Source organism: Cupressus sempervirens, chromosome 10 (genome assembly GCF_028749045.1).
Source record: "Cupressus sempervirens isolate cs-2001-9-10 chromosome 10, ASM2874904v1, whole genome shotgun sequence".
NCBI classification, from domain to species: Eukaryota; Viridiplantae; Streptophyta; class Pinopsida; order Cupressales; family Cupressaceae; genus Cupressus; species Cupressus sempervirens.
Window position 1 is genome coordinate 164,588,751 of NC_143127.1, and position 25,891 is coordinate 164,614,641.

Consider the following 25,891-nt stretch of genomic DNA (forward strand, 5'->3'; position numbering starts at 1 on the left):
CAAAAAGGGGGAGAATACACAAGAAGTGAAAATGAAGTATCCATGTGATCCAGAGAGGAGAATTGAAGGAGACAAACATTAAAGGGGGAGAATAAATAAAAGAAGGTAGAAATAGGAACTAAGAAGATGTAGTGTAACACATTTTTATCAAAGTCCATATATTGGCACTGTTCACTGATACAAGCAAAAAGGGGAAGGACTTCGTAAAGAAGAAAGGGGGAGAATGGTGGTAAACAATGTTTTTCTATCAATGCAAAAGGGGGAGATTATTGACCCTACATACATCATTAGCATGTAGAATAAGAAGCAATATTTAGCATTTTCATTGATGGCCAAAAAAAATTGTTTGACAAAATGTGTGACAACTAGTCAAAAAGGAGATGTTTACAGTTACTAGTCAAGTAGCACTGACATAGACTCTAGCACACTTGGTAAGAAGACATAAATATATATGAGCTAATATGAGTTATCAACATGATGATTCACCATTGATGTGGCATAAGGGAAAAAGGTAAATTGTGCAAGTAGACAAGGATGGAAGATTGTCATTGGCTTGCTACAAAGAACTAGCAATGCTACTAGTTGAGACCCTAGGCATAGGGTTCACGGGACTACCATGAATAGAGTAGGATTAGAATTAAAATTTTGAATTAAAAATCAAGTGGGATGATCTTACAACTATGGGTAATTGTTCCCAGACATCGAAATAGGGATATATTCAACAAAATTAAAGAGAGGGTTGGTGTTTCTATCAAGAAAAGAGTAGAGAGAAGAATTGTTTAAAAAAAGGACACAATCATAGAGGAAGCTATAGAAAGAGAGGTAAAGAAGAATAAGTGAAGTGATGAATTGAATTAGGAAACAAAGGGATAGGTCAAGTCAATGTAGTCACCAATTAAGAAAGAATATCAGTGCATCTTCAAAGGAGATAGAGCATATGCACAAAAAGTCAGTGCCACATTCAAGTCAAACATTTAGTGTATTTTTCTTATCATTGCACCTACTTGTAAGCTCTTAATAGGGATAGCTTCATATGGAATATTATTGTAAAATCCTCTAACAAGGTTTCTCTTAGAAAGAGATTTGAAAAATCCTCTAACCGGGTAGCTGTAACAAAGTTGTAGTGACCCTAATAGGTTACACACATTCCTAAAAGGATGTGTTTCTAGAATAAGAATTTGTAGCTCTTAATAGGGCACCCCTTTACATGCATTATAAAGGCTAGTGGGAAGATTATTCCCACTATGGTTTTCACCCTCTAGCCATCAAGGGTTTCCACATACAAAATATTTTTGTCAACATGATGAATGCTTTTATGTGTGAGTTAATTTATTTATACTTTACTGCATTTATCTTATGTCTAAGTGCAAAGTGAGTTATGATAAGTACAACTTAAAGGATAAGAAGAACATCCAATTTTGTGGATGGTACTGATTCATCCTCCCCCTCCTCTTAGTACCATTAGGGACCAACATGATGCATATAATATTAAAATAAAAATATTAATTATTGAAATAGTTCCATATTATTAGAAAAAAATACTCAAGATTATTATTGTCTTTATCTTAATCTTGTTAATATCTCCTTATAATTAATGGCGAGATTTTTCTTAAGAAGTTTATCCTAAATTTAATAATAGGAATGGTAAACCATATAAAGAAGTTATATACCTTCTTTATATTATCTTATCTAAATCATCTTCGACATAATTTGCTTGTATCAAGGAGGTTGTCGCACAAAAAGAATAAGTTTTGCCATGTATTCATTTTATAGTGACGACAACCATAATATTGTTTACATAATAAAGAGTGACATCATCCCATCATTTAATGTGATAGTGTTGGATTCAATGTCATGTTACAATATTGTAGGTTGGTTTTAAAATTTTATCTCTTTTATAGAGTGCCTATTTCTTCCGCGTGTATTTTATATATTATTTTATTATAAATGCAAATTGATTTATTTTAATTAACACATTTTTAATGTATTTTTTTAATTAATTCGTTAAGATAGTTTATAATTTGAATTTCTAAATAATTTAATTTTATAATGTCAATATTTTTCTTATGCAATTATGTAAAGTTAATTAATTAATAAATGGTCATTTAAAAAGTGCAATTTTTTTTTAATAGGTAGAAGGATTTTTATTCAACAAACCATTGTTTCTTAGTGAACTTATTTCTCTATCATTAAAAAACAATATGCTTATAGTTTTCTTTTTAAAATTTTGTAGGTATGTGTTGGAATTCCTTCACCCACAATAAGTATGTCTAAGCTAGATTGATAGAATGGCCTCTATGGTGACAGGGGGACTCAATACAAAATAAAATTCACTTTAACATCAATGTTACATTTGATCTACCAATTTCTCTACCCCTTCATATCCCCCTCTATCTTCAACTCTTATTTTACATCTTATAAACTAAATATCATAATTGTAGGAACTTTGACTCATTGCATAGCCGCCAAGGTAGTCGAAGAAAATATGGACTTTGATAGTTAATTTAGGAAAGTATTTTTAAAATAATTTGAGAAATATTGTTCATGGAGACTATGAGATATTGAAAAGATTATTAGCCTAAGGTTTTTGCCAAGTGTTATACCTTCATGGTCTTATTGTTTTTTCATCAATTTGTTTTGTTTAAATGTGGTAAGAGGCTTTAATATTCATGATTTTATTTTCATTGCCATTATATGTTGACATATCAGTCAAGTTCTTTATTATGACACACACTTGTTCAAATTGTATATAGCTACTGATTTTATTGTACAACTATTAGTGTTTGCCAAGCATTTTAGTTATTGTTGAGTTCTACAATTGTTACCGAGTCCTTTGGACAAATCCTAGTGGTTATTTAGTAGTCACAATTATAGTGAAGATCAACAATGTAAATCATGCATCTCAGTGTATGTCGAGTTTACCACTGCAAGCTGAGCTATGCAATGTTCACCAAGTTTGTAGTGTATGTCATTCAAGTCCAGTGTTGACCAAGCTTCTCAGTGTTAACCAAGTGACTCAATTTATACCAAACTCAAGGTAATAGTGTTTACCAAGTTTTACCATGGTAAACAAGTGATTCAGTTTATATGACGAGTTTTACAGTATCTACAGAGTCACCAATGCAGACTAAGTTCAAGACAACTTAGAAGTGATCAGTATGGACCGAGCTTCTATATCTACCAAGTGCATGACGATGTCAAGCATTGACAATGGATGTTGAGAATCAAAACCTCACCGAGTCAGTCTTCAAAACCTAAGTTTCTTCATGTGGGCTGACTTTGTAATAATTGTGTTAACTTGTATTGTGGTTGACTTTGTAATTGTATAGTTGGATTGGTATATATATGTAATTTATTGTATCATATCCAAGTATGATGAAGATGTGAATGTAATGTAAGCGAATATAATCAAAGAAGAATAGAAAGAGTGAATTACAAATGCTAAAATAGTATAAGGAGCAGCAAAGTCATATCTATCACAGCAAGGTGGTTTGTACGTAAAAGAATCTCATTCAGCAAATCTAGTTGTAGATTAAAGATCATCTATTGTTTCATCCTAATAGGTGGATCAGTCAAATCCTTTAACAAGAGAGACCTAATAGTCTTTTGTAAATCTCTTTACCAAGTGCATAGTTAATTGTATATTTGTAAATCCTTTCACAAGGTGGACCTAGCCATCCTTATTGCTCCTAACAAGGTAGATCATTAGAAATGATCAATGTAAGCTTCAATAGACTAACTTTATGTTGTAGTACTAAAGTTTGTGGGTATCATCCCCATCCCAATTTTACTTTCTATTTGGAAGGTTTCTGGGTCACCAAATCTTTGTGTCACGGTGTTATGAATGCTTTCATGTTTTCAGTTTCTTATGCATGCAATTAGATCAGATTATATGTGATGGATTAAATGCTAATTGGATTGTTGGATTAAGAGTTGAAATTGTTGAAGTTTTAGAAGTTACTGATTCACCCCTCCACTCTTAGTAACTTAGCATAGTCTTGAATATTTCCAACAATTGGTATCAGAGCTTTGTGGTTCTCAAGAGAAAGTTTAATAGCTTGAGCAAAGATCAAGGCCATGGAGATATTCAGACTTGATAAAGTTATTGATAGTGAGAAGCTAGATTTGGAAATGGCCATTGCCCAACTAAAGAAAGCAAAGGAGCAACTCTCTCAATCCCTGAAGAGAAGAAAAGAACTTGCAATTCAAATGAACGATCATCTCTACATTGAAGAAAGAATTGAAGACCTTCATTCAAGAAATTTAGATGAAGCCAATGAAGCAATCAAAGAACTCCTAGAAAAGAATGGATCCATGCAAGAAGAAGTAATAAAACTAAGAAGAGAACAAGAAATTCAATTAATAAGGCTATGTGAAGTCATGGAGCAAAAGAACAAGATAAAAGAAGAGATAGATGGAAGGAAAAATGAAATCCAAAACCAATCCCTTTAGTAAGAAGACCTTATTGATCAGCTCTCCAATGAAAATGAGTAAGATTTGAAAATGAAAGAATAAGAAATGATCTAAAATTTGAAAAGAAAATCAATGACAGATTGGGAAATGATCTAAACTCTAAAAAGAAAATCAATGAAAGAATGATGAAATCCCAATCAAACATGAATCAATTGAATGAGAAAAACCTCTATAGAAAAAAGAAAAAACAAGAATTGGATATATAGAAGAAGGAGAATTTTCCAAGCAAGGAGCTCAAAAGAATCAAAGACCTACTTGCAATCATTGTGGTAAGATAGGTCATACATCAAACAAATGTTGGAGCAATAAAAAAGAAAAATTTAATGGAAAGTGCTACAATTACAATTAGCATGGTCATAAGGCTAATGAATGCAAAGAGAAACCAAGATTTGAAGGCAAATATAACAAATGCAAGAAAATGGACACAAGTCATCAGAATGCAAAGCCAAGATATTAAATCTAGCAGAGCAAATTGTGAAAGCAATATTTAGTTAGAATTGCAACACCTAGTGCAGATGTCATTACTATGGAGAATTTGGACACATTGGTATAAATTGTTTAAAGAATCATTTGAGAAAAAGAGATACTACTAAAAGATGTTTCATTTGTATAAAACTTGGTCATCTTGCCAAGAACTGCATAAATATTGATAGAATTGAAGATGAGAAAAAGAAAAAGTAGATAAAATCCAAAAATAGATGAGGCAGCAATGGGTTTGAAAGTCTATCGAGGATACAAGTCCAAGAAATGATGATCAAATTACTCAAGAATTGAGTGACTCTACTATTTCTACTTAAGTTATCAAGGAAGGAACTAGAACTATGCTATCAAAGAAGACATCCAAAACAATTCCAAATTGAAAGAATAAAATGATCCAAATCTATATTCAAGATACAAAGGGATCACTAAGTACAAGTGTCTACCAAGTTATCTACTCCACCGAGTGAGGTCAGGAGTAATAAAGATGCTTATGGTTACCAAGTCACGAAGACTTTGCTGAGTGATCAATGCAAAGTAGTGGATGATAGCTTGTCAACATGATGTCAGTCAATCTACCTTTTGTATTAAGCATTTATGACAAAAAAATTTAACAAAGGCATGAAATCAAAGTCATTTGTTACCGTAAAATTTTGAGTGCTATTGCAAAGTGCGATCTTTATAGCTTTCAAGAAATTTGAGCAAGAGCAAATTGACAATGAAAGTTTTCAAATTCTTTCAACCCTACTAAGTAAAGATGGAATCTAGCAACAAGGTTAAGTGAGGATTTGACATGTTGGTTCATGGAGTGGAATGGAAAGCACTGAATTTCAAGCTCACTCCTACAATCACTAAAACCCTAGATCCAAGTGGAGTGCAATCTCAAATTGCTCCAAAGATAGTTATGATCAATGATATTTGCACTCATTTCAAATGTGTTATTCAAGAGATTGGTACATTGGAAATGGATGATGCCCTAGATAAGCTTTATGTGAATGGAATTTTGAAACCTGAGCATCAACACCTAGAAACCAAAGGGTTAACTCACATCCCTCACATGATCTATAATTTCAAGTTAAATGGATTAGGTTTATCCTCAGTCAGGTGCATAATGGATAGTTGTGGTTGGAACAACCAGTGTTGATCACAAAGAAGATGATTCATCAAATCATTGGTCTCCCAATGCTAGCCAAAGCCAAAACAACAAAAACCCTTGGTTGGGCAAAACTTGAAAAGAAAACCCTAGCAGAATGGGATGTCAAAGGAATGAAAATTAGCAGTGTTTGAGATATGGAATTGAAGTTTTGTATTCACATCATTGTGCACAAGATATACAACTCTAGCAAGTTGAACAGTGTGTCATGTGAAGCTGTGGACTTGGCATACAATGTAGTAAATTTAGCATTCAACCTTACAGAGCTATTGTTGAGACAATTCAACAAAAATATGGAAAGCATAAGGACATCAAAGAATAACCCGTGTAAGTTTGGTTCCTTGTTAACTTGTCTATTATTTTATGTTTAGAAATTATTCCCTTCAAAAGGCACTATTGTTTGGAGAAAAGATGTGCCTATGCTATATCAAATAAATGAGTTTATTGTTGAAATGGGTGAAAACTACAATAGTATTATGGATAATTTTTTTGATGCATTCAAAGAGAAAATGAACAATAGGTTCCAAATCCCCAAGAAACTAGTTGAGGATTATAAGGATGATGTATGTTTCATGGTGGATAGTGACAAAGTGCACATTCAGGTAGTTAAGCCTAGAATTATGTGGGTAAAACCTCTTGGTTATGAGGTTAATATTGATGAAACTAAAGATATTATTGAAGCTCTTGTGAATGAGCTAGTTGATCCTAAGGTAGCATATTTTGGCACATATGATGAAGAAAAAGCTAGGATTGAACTTGAAATAAAGCTTCCTTGGGCGATAAAGGAAGGAAAGAAGAGAATTGAAAAATTGAAATCTAGTTTAACCCTTTTGTTGACTAAGGGAAAAGGTGAGGATGAGGAAGAAGAGGATGAGGCAGAATCCAAGGAAGAAGAGCCATTAGGAAGAAGGGTAAGGTGATTATCACCAAGCCACAAAAGTCATCCATTGCAGTATTCATGAGGGGATCTTCAAGGAAGGAGGAGATATTATATTCAGAAAACCTCCACCCACCTTCCAAGATAGACTAAAAGAACTTCATGAAGGAGTAGGTATAAAAAAATTTAAAGCATTAAAATGACTAGGACTAAGGAAGAAAAGAAGCAGATTGAAGACCTAGTGACGAACAAAATGGGTAAGTGGAAATACTCACTAGACCAGCTTACTTCTTAGGTCCCTAATATTTTGTTGGAGAAGATCAATACAAGATGGGATTTTGCCATGCAAACTATAAAAGACATATATGGGAAAACCTTGAGGCATCTAATACTAAGCATATTAGATGTAGAGGTAAAAGAGTTATTGAAGAAAAATGAAGAAAATTTGACTCTAAAGTTCAATACTTGTCTAGTTTTGATTAAAGACATTAAGCATGTTGTAAGGAATACAAAAAAAACTTGGAAAAATATCTATCTATTACATAAACCAAGTGATTTTCTAGTTGATGTTAAACATGATGACGATGATGATGATGATGAGAAAGATGAAGAAGAAAATATTGAAGAAGTAACTCATTTTGACAATGAAGAAGCTAAAGAGGATCAAGGACAAGAGGCTACTGAGGAAGCAAAGCAAGATGATGAGGAGATTGATCTAGTTAAGATAGCTATAGTAGTTATTGCCTCACTTCCACACTCTCCAAGAAAACTAGTGACAACATCAAGCATGAAGACAGCCCCAACAATTTTGATTGTGACCACCAGTGCCAATCCAAACCTCCAATCACTCTTTGCTCCTACTCAGCTCAACACATCATTGACATAAGTGACCTCCACTTCATCTACTGAGCTACAAACTCTTCCTTCATCAACCAAGTTGGCTACTTTAGTTTTGAGTACTCCAGTTTTGAGCACATCAATTTTGGATTCTTCAAGTATTTCTGTAAATATTCCTTCAATAAGCACAGTATCAGTTTTTACAACTAGTCCTAGCATGTCTACTATTATTTCTATTCTAGGTACAAAAGCAATAAGTGTAAGGATAGTTGAGCCCAAGGTTCAACCGAGCACAAATTTTTTTGGAAAAGGAAAAGAGCTAGAGGAAGAAATTGATTTAGATGAGGAAATTGTAATCCCAAATTGGGACATTTCCAAGCTTACTCCAGACCAAATGCATTCATTTGGTGAACTCCTCCAGAAGAAGGCTAAATAGAAAAGACTAAGAGAGGAGAGAGATGAGGAATTTAAAATAATTGAAGATGAAAAGAACATTTTGGTAGAGGCCATAGGTATTGAGGTTGATTCTTCTGAACCAATTTTGTATTAGCTAGTAGAGGCAATCTAGAAATTTAATGAAGATGTTGATGGACAAGATAAGCTAGTGCAGAAGGCAGAAAAGAAGTTTGATAATAAAATATTGGAGCACATTGCTCAGCAGATAGCTATATATCAAGTAGAACTTTCTACAATTTTGGGAAATTTAGAAGCATCTTGTACAAATGTGTCATCACTTTTTGGAAAGCTATGTGATGTTTCTCATTTTACTAAGGAAATAAAGGACAAATTGTCCAAAATAGATGAATATTTGAAGGCTAGTGCTAGGCAGTTGCAACTTGACCCTAGTTCAAGTTGTAGTTTAGGAAAATAAGATTTTTGTCAGATATGCAAATAGAATTGCTCAGAGAAGAAACAAGAATCAGATCCACACTGATAGATATACAAAACATGATTCTTCCCATCATGGATGCATTGTAAAAACATATTGTCAATTCAAAAATTCTCATCCATGACAATAATTTCTCCATAGCAGACCATATGATAGAATTGTTAGCAGAAGTCCAAATTGCACTTCACACATGTAAGGTCTTGCAAGACAATTGGGTTAAAACCTTGGCAATCATTCTCAAGGTACATTAAAAAAATTTATCTCATTTTGGTGTTACTATGTAAATAGATAGAATAAATCTTTGAAATTAATGTCAAAAAGGGGGAGAAAGACATATGTTATGGGGGAGAAAATGCAATAAGTTGTAAAAACAATAGGGGAGTAAGTTATGTACAGAAATATATATTGTATATAGCAAGCAAATGTATAGTATAATGTATGAAAGAACCTTACCATGTACAGATATATACCTTACAAAATCAATTTTGAAAAATCTTAAAAATAGTATACTCTACTGAGCTAGTATCACAAGATGATGGATACAAGGGTATACAGGAAACTTTTTGAATTTAGTTTTGGCTGATAAGTGTTTTTGTCACTAATGCCAAAGGGGGAGATTGTTGACATATCAGTCAATTTTTTTATTAGTGACACACACTTATTCAAATTGTATATAGCTACTGAGCTTATTATACAACTATCAATTTTTTCCAAGAATTTCAGTTATTGTCAAGTTCTATAATTGCTACTAAGTCCTTTGGACAAATCCTACTCATTACCAAGTATTCATAGTTATAGTGAAGATCAGCAGTGTAAATTGTGCATCTCAGTGTATGTCGAGTTTACCAGTGCAAGCTGAGCTATGCAGGTTCACTGAGTTCATAGTGTATGTCATGTGAGTCTAGTGTTAATTGAGCTTCTCAGTGTTAACTAAGTGACTCAATTTATACTGAGCTTGAGGTAATAGTGTTTACCAAGACTTGCCATGGTAAACAAGTGATTTAGTTTATATGATGAGTTTCATAGGATCTACTGAGCCAACAGTGCAAACTGAGTTCAAGACTACTTGGAAGTGATCAATATGGATTGAGCTTCTACATCTACAAATTGCATGAAGATGTCAAGCATTGACAGTGGGTGCCAAGTATCAGAACCTCACCGAGTCAGTCTTCAAAACTCGAGTGTCTTCATGTGGGCCAATTTTGTAATATTTGTGTTAACTTGTATTGTGGTTGACTTTGTAATTTGTATAATTGGATTGATATATATATGTAATGTATTGTATCATATCCAAGTATGATGAAGATGTGAATGTATTGTAAGCTAATATAATCAAAGAAGAGTAGAAAGAGAAAATTACAAAGGCTAAAATAGTATAAGGAGCAATAAAGTCATATCTATCACAGCAAGGTGATTTGTACCTAAAGGAATCTCATTCAACAAACCTAGTTGCAGATTAGAGATCATCTACTATTTCATCCTAATAGGTGGATCAGTCAAATCCTTTAACAAGGTAAATCTAACAATCTTTTGTAAATCTCTTTACCGAGTGTATACTTAATTGTATATTTTAAAATCCTTTCACAAGGTGGACCTAGCAATCCTTATTGCTCCTAACAGGGCAGGTCATCAGAAGTGATCAATGTAAGCTTTAACATGCTAACTTTATACTATAGTACTAAAGTTTGTGGGTATCATCCCCACCCCAGTTTTACTTTCTATTTGGAAGGTTTTTGGGTCACCAAATCTTTGTGTCACAGTGTTATGAATGTTTTCATGTTTTCAGTTTCTTATGCACACAATTAGATTAGATTATATGTGATGGATTAAATGCTAATTGATTTTTGCATTAAGAGTTGAAATTGTTCAAGTTTCAAAAGTTACTAATTCACCCCTCCCCTCTCAGTAACTTAGCATAATCTTGAATATTTCCAACATTATAGTCTTTAATTTGGAATTGTTTTTCACAATGAAAAATATTTTTTTGTGTTCTTTTTAGAAATCTCAAAATACTAGTTAGGTTTTTTTGATTTCTTCAAAAGGCAAGGACCAAATTTACTTCATTTAGTTAATATCTTTTTGTCTTATCTTAAAATTGAAAAGGCCTTTGTTTATACCCAAGCTCTATTTGGTTAAACCCTAATTGGGAATATTAGGTTTAAGTTCAATTTGGTTCTTCCTAAACTGGTCTTTTTAGGTTTATTATATTAAATATCCTATCTGAGTATAGAAGAATGGGTAAACTTGTTTAAATTAGTTCAAAAATTAGTTGCGATAAACTTATATAGTTATACTTTGAGTATCAACTATATGATCTAGTTTATTTTTGGAGAAAATACTTTAGGAAGCTATTGAAAAGATTTTTAAAATATTATTAAACTATACTCATTTGGTTACCAATTGGATATTATTATTTTGGTATTTTCATATTAGAAATATTATTGAAAAGTGGTGGCCATTTAAAAATGCAATGTAGAAGTTACTCTTAAACTATCATATTGTAGTTCTATTTGTTTTTTCATTCTATAGAGAAGCATTAAATAAATGAGATTCAATTTCCTCTATTATTATAGAGAGTGTATGTGAATTAAGAATAATCACATTCAAATAATGATGTCTTGCAAGCATATTTGAGAAAAAAGTTGTATGAAATAATATATTTTATATTCTAAGGATCCTAGATCTAATTAATCGCTAGGATATAGAATGTATTAGTTTGCAAAGTGAAATATCAAATAGTGAAACACAAAAATTCTTTGTAACTAATTCTTTCTTGAATGAGACATTGTAAGTCTAGTTAGGCATTGTAAGTTCATGAAGGTTTTGTTTGTCAGTAAGACATGTTGTCTAGTGAGACAACTCAACCAATGAGGGATTTTTTTTATAAAAACTTTTTTCACTAAGCCAATGAGGTGATTCAAGTGGTTTTTTATATGAGGGTTTCTTTAATAAAAAAAATATATTGGGTTAGTTTCTTTTTGCAATGCTATGATACAAGGTGAAAAAAAGTTAGAAATAATTTTGAAACTTAGAAGCTAGAGAAATCCATTAATAGATCAAGATTTATGGGATGATATCATTTGAAGCCTTAGATATTTCATGAAAAAATTTATAATTTCTAAATGAGATTGAAATCATGCATATTTTCCCTCTTCCACTTAAGGTTGTTGGTTTTGAATGATCAATTTATACGTAGTTTTTAAGCAACAAAAGCGAGATCTATTTTTATATCCATCCACTTTATAGGTTTTTTTTTTATGGATTCCACTTTATAGTTTTTTTTCCACTTTGAGCACTCTTTTTATTTTTTTCAAAGACCAATTAGGAATTATTTTAGGTCATCATAAGATTTGGTTTCTCAACATACATTTTACCTTGTAAATCATTTCTTTTATTTATATGGTTTCTTATGTTGGTATAGATGACCATGTAAATAAAAATTTGAATATTAATGCATTTCATGTTACATCATAACTTCATAATGTTAATCCTACTTTTGATATTTCTAATGTCATAAATCACACTCTATAAAATTTCATAATGCATAAGCATTTTCTTTAGTTTCACTTAAGACATCTTGCATTCTAAAACTCAATCCCAATCTAAAGTACCTCTTCCCACCTTGCATTATTGATTCCTTGACTATTAGGTTTATATTTTTCTTGGATGTATACATGTCATGTGGACGTCTTTATACCACACTCGTCCCAAATGTCTATTATTGTATTAGTTTAAATATTATACTCGTTGAATTTTGGCATTGTAATGCCCCTACCAACCTATAAGTTTATCATGGATCACTGACTATTGCTTAAACCTTCCCATTTTTCCTTTATTTCCATATTTTAAACTTTAGCCTAACTATCTATTACTCTTGAATTTCTTCTTCTGCAATTAAATAATACATTATTTCATTTGTCTACTCACAAAATATTCACCATTTCATTATTTTCCTATTATTACTATCATATTGATGCCTTATGAAGCTCTATCATCTTGAGAATTGCCAATGTTCTTCATCACTTAGGAAGGATGTCTTGTTAATGGTTTCATGTATGGTAACTCCTTAGGATTTTAAATTTCATATATTATCTTAACCTTATCATCATGATATTTTTATCATTTATTTTAAATCCATTTTGGTTATTTTTCTAATGAATCTTATGGAGGTAAAAATACCAAAATGGAGGTTTGAATGAGACACACTCCTATAAAACTTCCCAAAATTTTCTCTTTTGTGTGTAGGTACAAATGGAAAATGTGTTAAATGGAAATTTCCTTGGAGCTACTAAAAAATATATGGGTGACACTCTTAATCTATTATTTGTCATTTAATCATTTTAATCTTGTCTAGTACTCAAATTTCATTTTTTATGGATATTTTATCTTTTCATTTTAATAATTTTTAGTTCCTAGTTGCTACACAAAATATCTTGTGTTTCTTTGTTGTATTTTTGGTTCTTTAATCATATAGGATGCTAGTGTGTCACACTATCATCTATGAATTGTACGTTCATCTTAGACATATATCTCATTAAGCTACTCAAGATACCTAAATGATATGTGTTTTGAGTTTTTGCAAACCCAAATTGTTTAGTTAATTTATGCATTTGGTTAAAACACACACTTATCTAAGTAGTGCCAAAATAAAATGTAATTTCTTGAAGGCTTTTCTAGAATGGAGTTTTGAGATTCAAATCCTTTAATGGTTTCACTACCCTTTGAACTAGTTATTTTCTCATCAACTACATTTTTGTGAACCTCATGTAAACTCAAATTTCACATAAAACCTTTGGAAAAAATTATGTCATTTCAAGAAACATTTTTTTTTCTCTTCTCCTACTTTATGAAGTTATGAAGTTTCTATTGGAAATGATTGAAATAATCATAAGAAAAGTTGAGGGAGATTGTTGGAATAAAATATGGAACTAGTAAAGAATGTCCTCAATCATTGTTTTGTCATTGATGTCAAACTTGCTACTTGCAGGGATGACAATTGCTTTAGTGATCCAAATGCTATCAATTAGTTGATTGTCAAGGTGGAGGCAATTAATAAGATGTAACTAAAATACCTAGAGAAAGGTTGAAGTTATGATGTTGAAATGAAGTACAAGGATCAGCTAAGTCATTGATGAAAGAATGTATTTGATGACATACTACAAAGAATGGGCACACTGAAACATATCAAAGATTTAAGTTTTTAACTAAGTCTTTTGTAAAGCTCAAACTAAGTTCATTAGAGAGAAGGAGCCGGACAAGCTAGTAAGATTCGAGCAAGTTCTAGTTAATGCCGAGTAAACTTTAGATGCCGAGTGGTGCCGTGTAAAATCAAGTGCCAAGTAAGTTCAAGTGCCAAGTAAGTTCAAGTGATGAGTAAGTTCAAGTGCTGAGTAAGTTCAAGTGTTGAGCAAGTTCAAGTGTCGAGCTAGTATAGGTGCCGAGTAACACAGAGGTGTCGAGCACCAGTAACTCAATAATGTCAAGTTGCTACATTATTTAGGAAATTGAAGATTTGCTAGATCTAAGCCGACAAGGTTGTTATCTAGAAATCTGTGAATTAAAAGAAAGATAAGAACAATGAGTTGGTGGTACAGAACACCATGTAGAACATTTTTGAGATACAACTGGCAAAGTTTCAAGAAGAAAACAAGATATGGGGTAGATACATTATATCCTACCTAATCAATTTTGAAACCCTAAAATTGAAGAGGGAAAATTGAGCGGTAAAGGAAAATCAGACTTCTATATAAGAAGACATAAGTTAATAAAATAAAAGAGAGAGAGCGAGAGGGGATAGAAGAAAAGGAGATAGTGGTCAAGCATAAAAGCATGAAATGCTAAAGAATGCGACTAGGAGAAGATAGCGCAGAAATTCTATTTGTATAGACGACCACAAAGATGATTGCATTGGCAGAATGAGTGAGAAGACTCAAGGAGATGAAGCTTGAGAGGAAGACAAGCAGTCAGAGTTAAACAGATTAAGGCCAAGCATAAGGATTGAACTGAAAGTGTGATCTGAAATTTGCAAAGTATGTTGTAAGTTATATCAGATCAAAAAATCATTATTGTTACTTTCTAACAATTGTAACTGTAAGTCTAAATCCTATGGACTTAGGTTGGTTTAACAGCCATTAGAAAAATCCTTTAACAGGGTGACATTCCAAGTGAATGTTCTAAAGACCTTTAACCAGGCCCATTCCTAACAGTTTGGTGAAATCCTCTAACAAGGTCACATTTAACAGTGTGTTGTAAGGGCAGGCTTTTAATAGGGCATCACTTTAGAAGAGTGAGAATCAAGTAGCATGTTACTGGTGGTTTTTCCCAAATTGGGTTTCCACGTAAATCATTGTGTCATGTGTTGATCTTGAGTGTTTTATCTTTGCATGCTGATTTACTGTAACTTGCTTATATGATTGATTTAAGTATGGATTCATTAAAAGTAGTAAAAAGGTATTAATAGGGAATTTGGACCTTGAATAACTGATTCACCCCCCCTCTTAGTTATTCTAAAGAATTCTAACAATTGGTATCAGAGCCTGACTGCTGATTCAGTTTAAAGGGACTACTAGCAGAAAAGATCAAAATGCCAAAAAGAGAAGTTCCCAAGCTCAAAAAAGACAACTTTGTTGCATGGCAAAGTTTGATGAAGCTACATCTTGGATCCATAGGATATTATGCCCAAAATTCAATTGTCACTAAACATGTAGATCCAACAGGTGCTCCTACTGCAGAAGACATGAAAAACAAACAAGAACACAATCAGACAATGCTAGAAATTGCATCTGCACTCAGCTATGCTGAATTTGATGACATCAAAGGATGTGACACTGCATTCAAAATGTGGAAAGCACTATCAAACATCTATGGAGGAGATTAGAATGTACAAAGAGAAAAAAGAGAAAGTCTCAGAGGAAAGTTTGATGACATGAAAATGGAGGAAAATGAGAATGCTACTCAGTATGGTGTAAGAATAAAGGAAGTCGTAAGTGCAATAAGATGCCTGAATGGTCAACTGGATGAGGATATTGTTAATAGTAAGTTCTTAAGAACCCTGCTCCCTATCTATGCTATTAGAGTATCAGTAATACAAGAACTAAGATGTATACCAAGAAATAATCTAAGCTTTGAAGGTATAATAGGTAGACTCGCAACATTTGAGTTATCTAATTTTGACAACTACAAACCTAAAAATGTTGAATCTTCTTTTAAGGCAAAGTTATCACTGAAAGATGTCGAACAGGTAAAATCAAAGAAAGGAAGAAAAATGAAGTATGTATCTAGTGATAGTAGCACTGATGAGGAAGATGTGGAACAATTGGAAGCATTGCTCGCTGGAAGATTTCACAGGGGCAAAGGAAAATTCAAAGGTAAGATGCCTATCATCTGTTTCAATGCAATGAAGTAGGTCATATTGCTGCAAGATGTCCACAGAAAAAGGATTCCAAGGAAAGCAATAAATACAAGAATAGAAGAGATGATGACAAAAGAGATTACAAAGAAAAAGGTAAGAAGTGTTATATTGTTGAAGAAAATTCTGATGACAATGATGATGAAGTTGTTTATGTAGCCATGAAGGACCAATCTGATGAAGAAGAAGCCACAGCACTGGTGACATGTATAAACAAGGATGACAGATGGATCATAGACAGTGGATGCTCACATCATATGACAAGAGACAAAAGTAAGTTTGTCAACTTTACTCAGTATGATGGAAATAGTGTTAGATTTGGTAATGATGCTCCATGTCAAATCAAAGGAAAAGGTTCCATTAAGCTCACAGAATAGATTTCATGTGATAATGCATACTATGTTGAAGGATTAAACTACAATTTACTGAGTGTCTCACAGTTAGGCAATATAGGTTGCAGAGTGGAATTTGGAAACAAAACTGCAAAAATCTATGATATTGCTGGTAAACTAATAGGAAAAGGAGATCAAACAAAGAGTAATTCATTTTACCTTGATATGGATGATGCTTCTTGTCTATTTGCAAAATTTGATGATGAATGGTTATGGCACAGAAGATTATGTCATGTCAATTTTGATAATCTACTAAACATTAGTAAAATGAAGAAAGTCAGAGGTCTACCAAAATTGAAAAAGCCTGATAATATCATGTTCAAACAATGTCAGCTAGGAAAGATGACAAAATCAAGTTTCAAAAGCAAGAACTATACATCTAAAGAGATACTTGAGTTAGTTCACACTGACTTATGTGGCCCAATGGAAATACAAAGCTATAGAGGAGATAAATACATAATGCTATTTGTTGATGACTATTCCAGGATGATGACTGTTATGTTCTTAAAACAAAAATATGATGATTTTCAAATGTTTAAGTGGTATGTGGCCAGAGTTGAAAAGGAAACTGGAAAAAGCCTAAAATACCTAAAATCAGATAGAGGTGGTGAATTTACATCAAAAGAATTTGAGATATTTTGTAATGACAATGGGATCAAAAGAAAAACGTCAGCTCCTAGAACTCCCCCACAGAATGGAATTGCTGAGAGAAGAAATAGATCTGTGATTGACTGTGCCAAAACATTAATGATGGAAAAGAATGTTGCTCTAAAATACTGGAGAGAAGCTGTAAGTGTAGCTGTTCATACACTGAACCGAGTACAAGTCAAGAAAGGTAAAAATACAACACCTTTTGAATTATGGTATGGTTACTCACCCAATGTAAAACATTTCAAAGTGTTTGGTTGCAAATGTTTTATCCTGAAGGATACTACAAATGGAAAATTTGATGCAAAAAGTGATGAAGGTATATTTTTTGGTTACTCCACTAGAAGTAAGGCCTATAAATGTTTGAATGTTAACATTAACAAAATTCTGGAAATTACAAATGTAAATTTTGATGAGCACACAGAAGTCCAACCTGAAGAACCAAAGAAAATGGAAGAATACAGAACCTTTGTATACTCTTATGAAGGAATGACTGCTGATGAGGATGATGACAATCAAATTGAAAATCAACAACAAGTGTCAATTTCAGCCGATTTACAACCAATGAATGCCGAGTTGCATTCAGAAGCCGAGTTACAAAATGAAGAAAATGCACAATCTGATTCGGAAGACAATACACATAATGAAGAACAACCTAACAATGAAGTGCATAGTGATCCTAAATTCAAAAGATCAAACATGGAAACAAGGACAGAGCCAAGATTATCCAAATATGTAAAAAGACATCACCCTGCTGAATAGATAATTGATGACAAAGATGCAAGACCAATGACAAGGAATAGACTAAGACATGAATCATGTCTGATCAGCAAATTTGAACCCAAGATAGTATATGGTGCATTATAGGATGATGACTGGTATAAAGCTAGGGAAGAAGAAATTGATCAAATAAGGAGAAACAAAACCTAGAGTTTGGTTCCTAGACCAACTGACAAAAATGTGATTGGTACCAAATGGGTATTCAGAAACAAACTAGATGAGAATGGTGAGATTACCAGAAATAAAGCCAGAACTGCAAGGGTTATGCTCAAGAAGAAGGAATAGATTATGGAGAAACATTCGCTCCTGTTGCTAGAATGGAAGGAGTAAGAACATTACTTGCATATGCTGCCTACAAAGATTTCAAAGTCTATCAGATGGATGTAAAATCTTCCTTCTTAAATGGTATACTAGAAGAAGAAGAATACATTGAACAACTAGAAGGATTTGTTGATGAGAACAATAGGGATATGGTGTGTAAACTACATAAAGCACTCTATGGTTTGAAACAAGCACCTAGAGCATGGTATGAGAGACTTCACAAGTATCTAGTACAAATTAGATTTGAAAGAACTGATGATAACATCAACATGTACATCAAAGCTGAAGAAGGTAAAGACATTATTATATCTGAAATTTTTGTGAATGACATAGTATTTGGTGGTAAGGAAGTACTTTGCAAAAGCTTTGCTGACAAAATGAAACATGAATTTGAAATGTCTATGTTTGGAGAAATCAAATTTTTTGTTGGATTGCAAGTACACCAACTTAAACATGGAATATTTGTTACACAATCAAAGTACATCAAAGAAATTCTTAAAATGTTTGGATTGGAGGAATCCAAACCAGTAAGCACACCAATGGCCACAGGAAATAAGCTATCCAAAAATGATGAGTCAACTAAAGTCAATCAAATAATGTATAGATCCATGATTGGAAAACTACAATATGTTGTGCATAGTAGACCAGACATAGCATTAGCAGTTGGAATAGTGGCTAGGTTTTCCGCTAATCCTAAAGAAAATCATCTCATAGCAGTAAAAAGAATAATGAGATATCTCAAAGGGACTAATGTTTTTGGTCTATACTACAAAAAGAATGGAAAATTTGAACTCAATGCATATACAGATGTAGACTGGGGAGGAAATATTGATGACAGAAAAAGCACAAATGGAGGTGCATTATTTCTAGGCAAAAGGCTGGTTACCTAGACTAGCAAGAAACAAACATGCATATCTCAATCCACTGTAGAATCAGAATATGTGGCAGCTGCAGTCAATTATACAAACATTGTATGGCTCACACATCTATTGAATGGAATGAAAGAAGAAGTAACAAAACCGATGATATTGTATTGTGACAATACAAGTGCTATAAACATATCAAGTGATGCATGCAAAAACCAAGCATATCACAATCAAGTATCATTATGTCAGAGAATTGGTAGAAGACAAACAAGTGAAGTTGGAATACATTCACACAAAGGAACAAACTATAAATATCTTCACCAAACCATTGCCCAAGGATGCCTATGAATATCTTAGAGGCAAATTGGGGGTCATGCCCCTAACCCAAGTAGTTTAAGGCAACAAGGAAGCTGCCTTGCATCAACAGGAACACATCATTGAAATATTAATAGGTTGATGCAAAGGATGACAGCAGGTACAGAAACTCCAAATCAGTCACAAGCATGGTGACAGAGGGAGAAAAAAAACAAGAAGCCAAAGCTTATATTTTGCATGATAGAAATGCTACATCTTTGGCATTTATGTCAAAGAGGGAGAAATATGCAGGGAAACTGATCAATGCAAAGAAAGAGGGAGATATATATATGAAAGAGGAAGATATATGAGATCAGTAGTGAAATACAACAAGACAACATATACAATCTTGGTGGTAACTGAATTGATTACTTGATCAGTTTGGTTTTCCATCAATGCCAAAGAGGGAGATTGTTGGAAATGATTGAAATAATCATAAGAAAAGTTGAGGGAGATTTTTGGAATAAAATATGGAACTAGTAAAGAATTTCCTCAATCATTGTTTTGTCATTAATGTCAAACTTGCTACTTGTAGGGATGACAATTGCTTTAGTGATCCAAATGCTATCAATTAGTTGATTGTCAAGGTGGAGGCAATTAATAAGATGTAACTAAAATACCTAGAGAAAGGTTGAAGTTATGATGTTGAAATGAAGTACAAGGATCAGCTAAGCCATTGATGAAAGAATGTATTTGATGACATACTACAAAGAATGGGCACACTGAAACATATCAAAGATTTAAGGTTTTAACTAAGTCTTTTATAAAGCTCAAACTAAGTTCATTAGAGAGAAGGAGTCGGACAAGCTAGTAAGAGCCAAGCAAGTTCTAGTTAATGCTGAGTAAACTTTAGATGCTGAGTGGTGCCGAGTAGAATCAAGTGTCGAGTAAGTTCAAGTGTTGAGTAAGTTCAAGTGTTGAGTAAGTTCAAGTGTCGAGTAAGTTCAAGTGCCAAGTAAGTTCAAGTACCGAGTAAGTTCAAGTGTCAAGCAAGTTCAAGTGCCAAGCTAGTATAGGTGCCAAGTAACACAGAGGTGTCGAGCACTAGTAACTCAATAATGTCGAGTTGCTACATTATTTAGGAAATTGAAGATTTGCCAGATCTAAGCCGACAAGGTTGTTATCTAGAAATCTGTGAATTAAAAGAAAGATAAGAATAGTGATTTGGTGGCATAGAACACCATGTAGAACATTTTTGAGATACAACTGGCGAAGTTTCAAGAAGAAAACAAGATATGGGGTAGATACATTGTATCCTACCTAATCAATTTTGAAACCCTAAAATTGAAGAGGGAAAATTGAGCGGTAAAGGCAAATCAGACTTCTATATAAGAAGACATAAGTTAACAAAATAAAAGAGAGAGAGCGAGAGGGGATAGAAGAAAAGGAGACAGTGGTCAAGCATAAAAGCATGAAATGCTGAAGAATGTGACTAGGAGAAGATAGCGCAGAAATTCTATTTGTATAGATGACCACAAAGATGATTTCATTGGCAGAATGAGTGAGAAGACTCAAGGAGACAAAGCTTGAGAGGAAGACAAGCAATCAGAGCTAAAGAGATTAAGGCCAAGCATAAGGATTGAACTAAAAGTGTGATCTAAAATCTGCAAAGTATGTTGTAAGTTATATCAGATCAAAAAATCATTATTGTTACTTTCTAACAATTGTAACTATAAGTCTAAATCCTATGGACTTAGGTTGGTTTAACAGCCATTAGAAAAATCCTTTAACAGGGTGACATTCCAAGTGAATGTTCTAAAGACCTTTAACTAGGCCCATTCCTAATAGTTTGGTGAAATCCTCTAACAAGGTCACATTTAACAGTGTGTTGTAAGCCTTTAACGGGGCAGGCTTTTAACAGGGCATCACTTTAGAAGAGTGAGAATCAAGTAGCATGTTATTGGTGGTTTTTCCCAAATTGGGTTTCCACGTAAATCATTGTGTCATGTGTTGATCTTGAGTGTTTTATCTTTGCATGCTGATTTACTGTAACTTGCTTATATGATTGATTTAAGTATGGATTCATTAAAAGTAGTAAAAAGGTATTAATAGGGCATTTGGACCTTGAATAACTGATTCACCCCCCCCCCCCCCCCCCCCCCCTCCTCTCAGTTATTCTAAAGAATTCTAACAGTTTATATGTTGTGATACTCTTAAATGAGCTTTATAACTCAGCATATGAGTTTTCAAAACATAGTTAGGAGATTAAGGCCTAACATACCTTCAGTTTGATATAGCCTACTAGACTCATTGAAATGCTTTCTAGACATGAAGCCCAATATTGTGTGCATTTAAGACATCATCCAAGACCATATAAATAGTGAGACTACCTAGGTTAGTGATAGGAAATATTACTATAAGAAATCTATGGTTAAGGCTAACAATGGGCTCTAGATATACACAAATCTATTTCCTCCTTATTGTATCAATTTCATCATTGCATCTTCTTCTTTGCCTACTAATTTTACATATGCAAACATGGTGATAATCACTCTAAACTTCTCTCCAAGTCAAAATGTCAATATACCTAACATACATTTTATACCTAATGACATGTTAATACATAGAGAGCCTCTCTCCATGTACATTAATCTCTTGGATTAATGATATTAATATTTTTTATCTTGTGTATAAGGTCAATTTGGACAAAGAGGATTATCTTTTCATCAATATGTTATATAGGGTGAGATATAATGAGTTAAAATACACCAACCATAGACATGATGATATTTATGTTTTTCCTTTTGGGTTTATTTATTTGTTGTCCTTTTGGGAACTAAGGTTGTTTCCATGACATTTATTTTTATTTAAGAGTCATACTTGTTTAGAGTGAAGTTAGGCATCCCTTGGAAAGTTTTAATGGATATCATAATTACATTTTTTGTCCACAAGTGCTTAAAATTTTCCTCATGATGGCATTGTCAAAACTATATGGGACATTAGATACAAGCCACTAGATTCATGTGGAGGATTATCTTTATACCATTTGTGGACTACTCTAGTTGGACCCTTTTTTTCTTCTAATGATTAGTCATATATTTCTTATTGTAAATATAAGATTGGGTACTTAACATTAGTGTTAGTTTAAATTGTTTTTTATTTAGCCCCTCCTTCTATACCTCCTCTTCAAGATTTTTCACTAATCCACAAGATACTTTTTTATCTACTACTTCATGAGTGGATAAGCACAAGAAAACTCTCACGAGTAAAACCCCCCATTATTCCAAGACCTCACAACTTCTAGTGGTGTCTCTTTTTCTTTCAACTATGCCAAGAACAATAAATAAAAAGGACCTATGTTACAAAGTTGAAACCCCATGCATTCAAGCTTATTATTCCTCTTAAAATCCCTCACACTACTCATTATGACAAGGTAAAATGTTCTTCCTTAGTAATTCCTTTAGGTACAACACCTAAATCTTTACCTTCTCCTAATGCAAAAATTGGAAAGGTGTTCATTTCAACACTAAGGTCCATGTATGTATTACATTTCATTTTAATTGATTAATACTTCTCTTCCACATGTAAATTAGAAACAATAAGAAAATCAATTATCAAACAACCCAAAAAGTAAAAGAATAACATAAATTATGATTCCCCTTAGATCCCTTCTTGTGAGATCTAAGGGTCATATCAAAAGAAGAAGAGGTATTCTTTGAGTGTTTTCTTTTCACCTTAATCCATCCTTCTTCAACCTTGGCAGCCCCAACTTGTCAAGCCAACAAGTCCACAAAATTATAAAAAGTAGTAATGATAGGGATAAAAAGCTCTCCAAGGGTAGGGATAGATAGAGAACCAACACCAACATAAGACACAATGCCTCTAGTAGAGATAGGGAAAACAAGCTCCTTAGGGGTAGGAGGAGGATTATAGACAACAATCAATCAATCAAATAAACATAGTTTCTTTAATCAAGGAAATTTGTTTCACATTCAGCTCTAGCATTAGAAGGAAAAAAAAATTGAAGGGGAAGAACCCATGGTGGTGTTGGGTGGATATTTTGCAACTGACAGTTTTGTTAAAATCCAATTGTAAAATAGGTAGACCAGCCATTGCATATGAGACAGAGTCTCTCCTACCTTTAAGGGAAGGTTACCCCTTCTTACCATTCTTTGGAACAACAAAAAAGCATGTAAATTCAAAGAATATTTTAAACACATGAAAATGCACTTGGACAATGTGATTTTTCTGTTGGAGACATATTTTTGACTTAGACAAATGAAAAAGCAAAAAATAAAACATAGGTTTGTATGTCTAGAGTCTGATTGGCATAAAAAGTGCCTTCTACATGTGGGAATAACATGTAATGGCTTCTCTAGAGTTTGATTTGACTCTTCCTAACCAAAATGCAACATGTCTTTGCATGTTGAGAATGCAAGTTTTCTCTCGAAGATAAAACATTAGAGTTTGATGAAGAAAAAAATATGTAAACACATCTACAGGGTGAAATTTGGCATTTAGATGCATGTAAACACATTCAACGAGATTTTTTCTCTCATTATACATCAAAATATCACATGTAAAGGCCTCCAAAGGGCATTTTTTTCTCCATAAATTCCCAAACACATTCATTTTTGCCCATGTGTTTGCATTTGAAGGTCATGTTTTAGCATTTTCATGCATGTAAATGCATTTAATGTCCACATTTTTTACCATTTCAAGCAAAAACAACTCATGTAAATGCATTTTTAGGGCACATTTTTTAACAAAATGGCCCAAGAACATGTATTTTACCAAAATATTTTGTATTTAAAGGGGCTTGAAAACCACATTTTTGCATCCACATGCAAAAATTTCCATGCATTTGACCTTGGAGATCAATATTTGAAACTTTGAATTTGTCAAAGGTACTTAGTTGTTGCATGCATTTTCACTATGAGAACCTAATTTTGGAGAAGAATTTTTCATTTAAACATCTCTTTCCTCTATTTTGGGCTCATTGAGCTCCAAGTAAGTAGAAGGTTTTGAATTTTCTTGTATTTCTTACTTGTTTTGCTATATTATTGTATTATTTGGCTCTTTTTTGTCTATTTTTTCAAATAAAACCCATATCTTTTTCATTTAGTCTTCAAATAAGTTTGAAATATTCTTATTGAAAATGCAAAAGTCTCTTAATCCCAAAAAAAAACTTGCATCTAAGGAAAGATTTTAAAGTTTGTCAACTTTGAGTCAAAAGAAAAAGGTAATTTTTGTTTTGTTTTTAGTTTTTCTTTCTTGTTTGTTGCTTGTTTTTAATTTGTTTTTAGAGAAATGTTGAAGATTTACACCCAATAATGCAAATACATTTCCATGTTTCAACATCCCATACTTCATCTATTTTCCAAACTCATTCACTTTCCTCTTTACCATAAATACATGTAATTACACTCTCTAAACCCAATTATCTAGTTTACATCATGTAAAATGAGGAGTTTCTACCACATGCAATGACATCTAGAGAATCAATTTGGGTGAAAATCAAATTTTAAATTGCCAAAGCTCTCATTTTTTACATATCCATATGCTTCCAACTTGCATTCTTGGTTACCTGAAGCAAAAGCCTTCTGTTTCCCACATGCAATCCACTATCTTAATTCCAATTTTGGCCTTTTTTTTCCCAAAATACATGTTATTATGTTTGTTTGCATCCATCACAAGTTTTCAATAAGTATCTAATCCATAATTCAAATACCCTTCCCTCATGGATATGTCATTGTACCTCAAATCCCAAAATTTTCATGGATCCAATCTCATTAGAAGATTTTTTTATCTTCATGTTGTGACACACTCTTCAAGCTATGTCATAACTTCTTCAAAGAATAGAGACATCTAATAAAGAAGATGTGCTTTGAATCTAAGGAATAAATAACCCATTTGGTCTTCACTTTCCTAGTGGCTAGCCTAGAACCTGAGTTCGTGTAGGAATGTCTCAAAGAACTTAGAGAGAGAGAGAGAGAGAGAGAGAGAGAGAGAGAGAGAGAGAGAGAGAGAGAGAGAGAGAGAGAGAGAGAGAGAGAGATATTAAAATGGAAAAGTTAATTTGGGTTTACATCTAGGCATCATTAAGAAAGTCTTCAAAAAAAATCTAAAATGTGCAAATCTAACAAAGGAGAGTTTACAACAACTTGGAATGACAAAAATCTTGATTACTTTAGATTTTCAAATAACAATTGGAAATTCATCAAGGTGAATGGAGTGACACCAAATAAAGGAACTTTTTGACATGATTGCATCACCAAGTAAAAGGCCTTTATCAATTATCTATAGGATTGATTCATTCAGAATCGATAGTTTCAACTTGTTCTTCAAGTGTATTTTCATTCTTTTTAGTTTGAGAATATGAATTATATGTGATGCAATTGCATGTAATTCAATTAGATGTCCTTGTGACATGTAATCCAACAATTATTCTTACCTAGTTTTACTAGTTCAAAGTG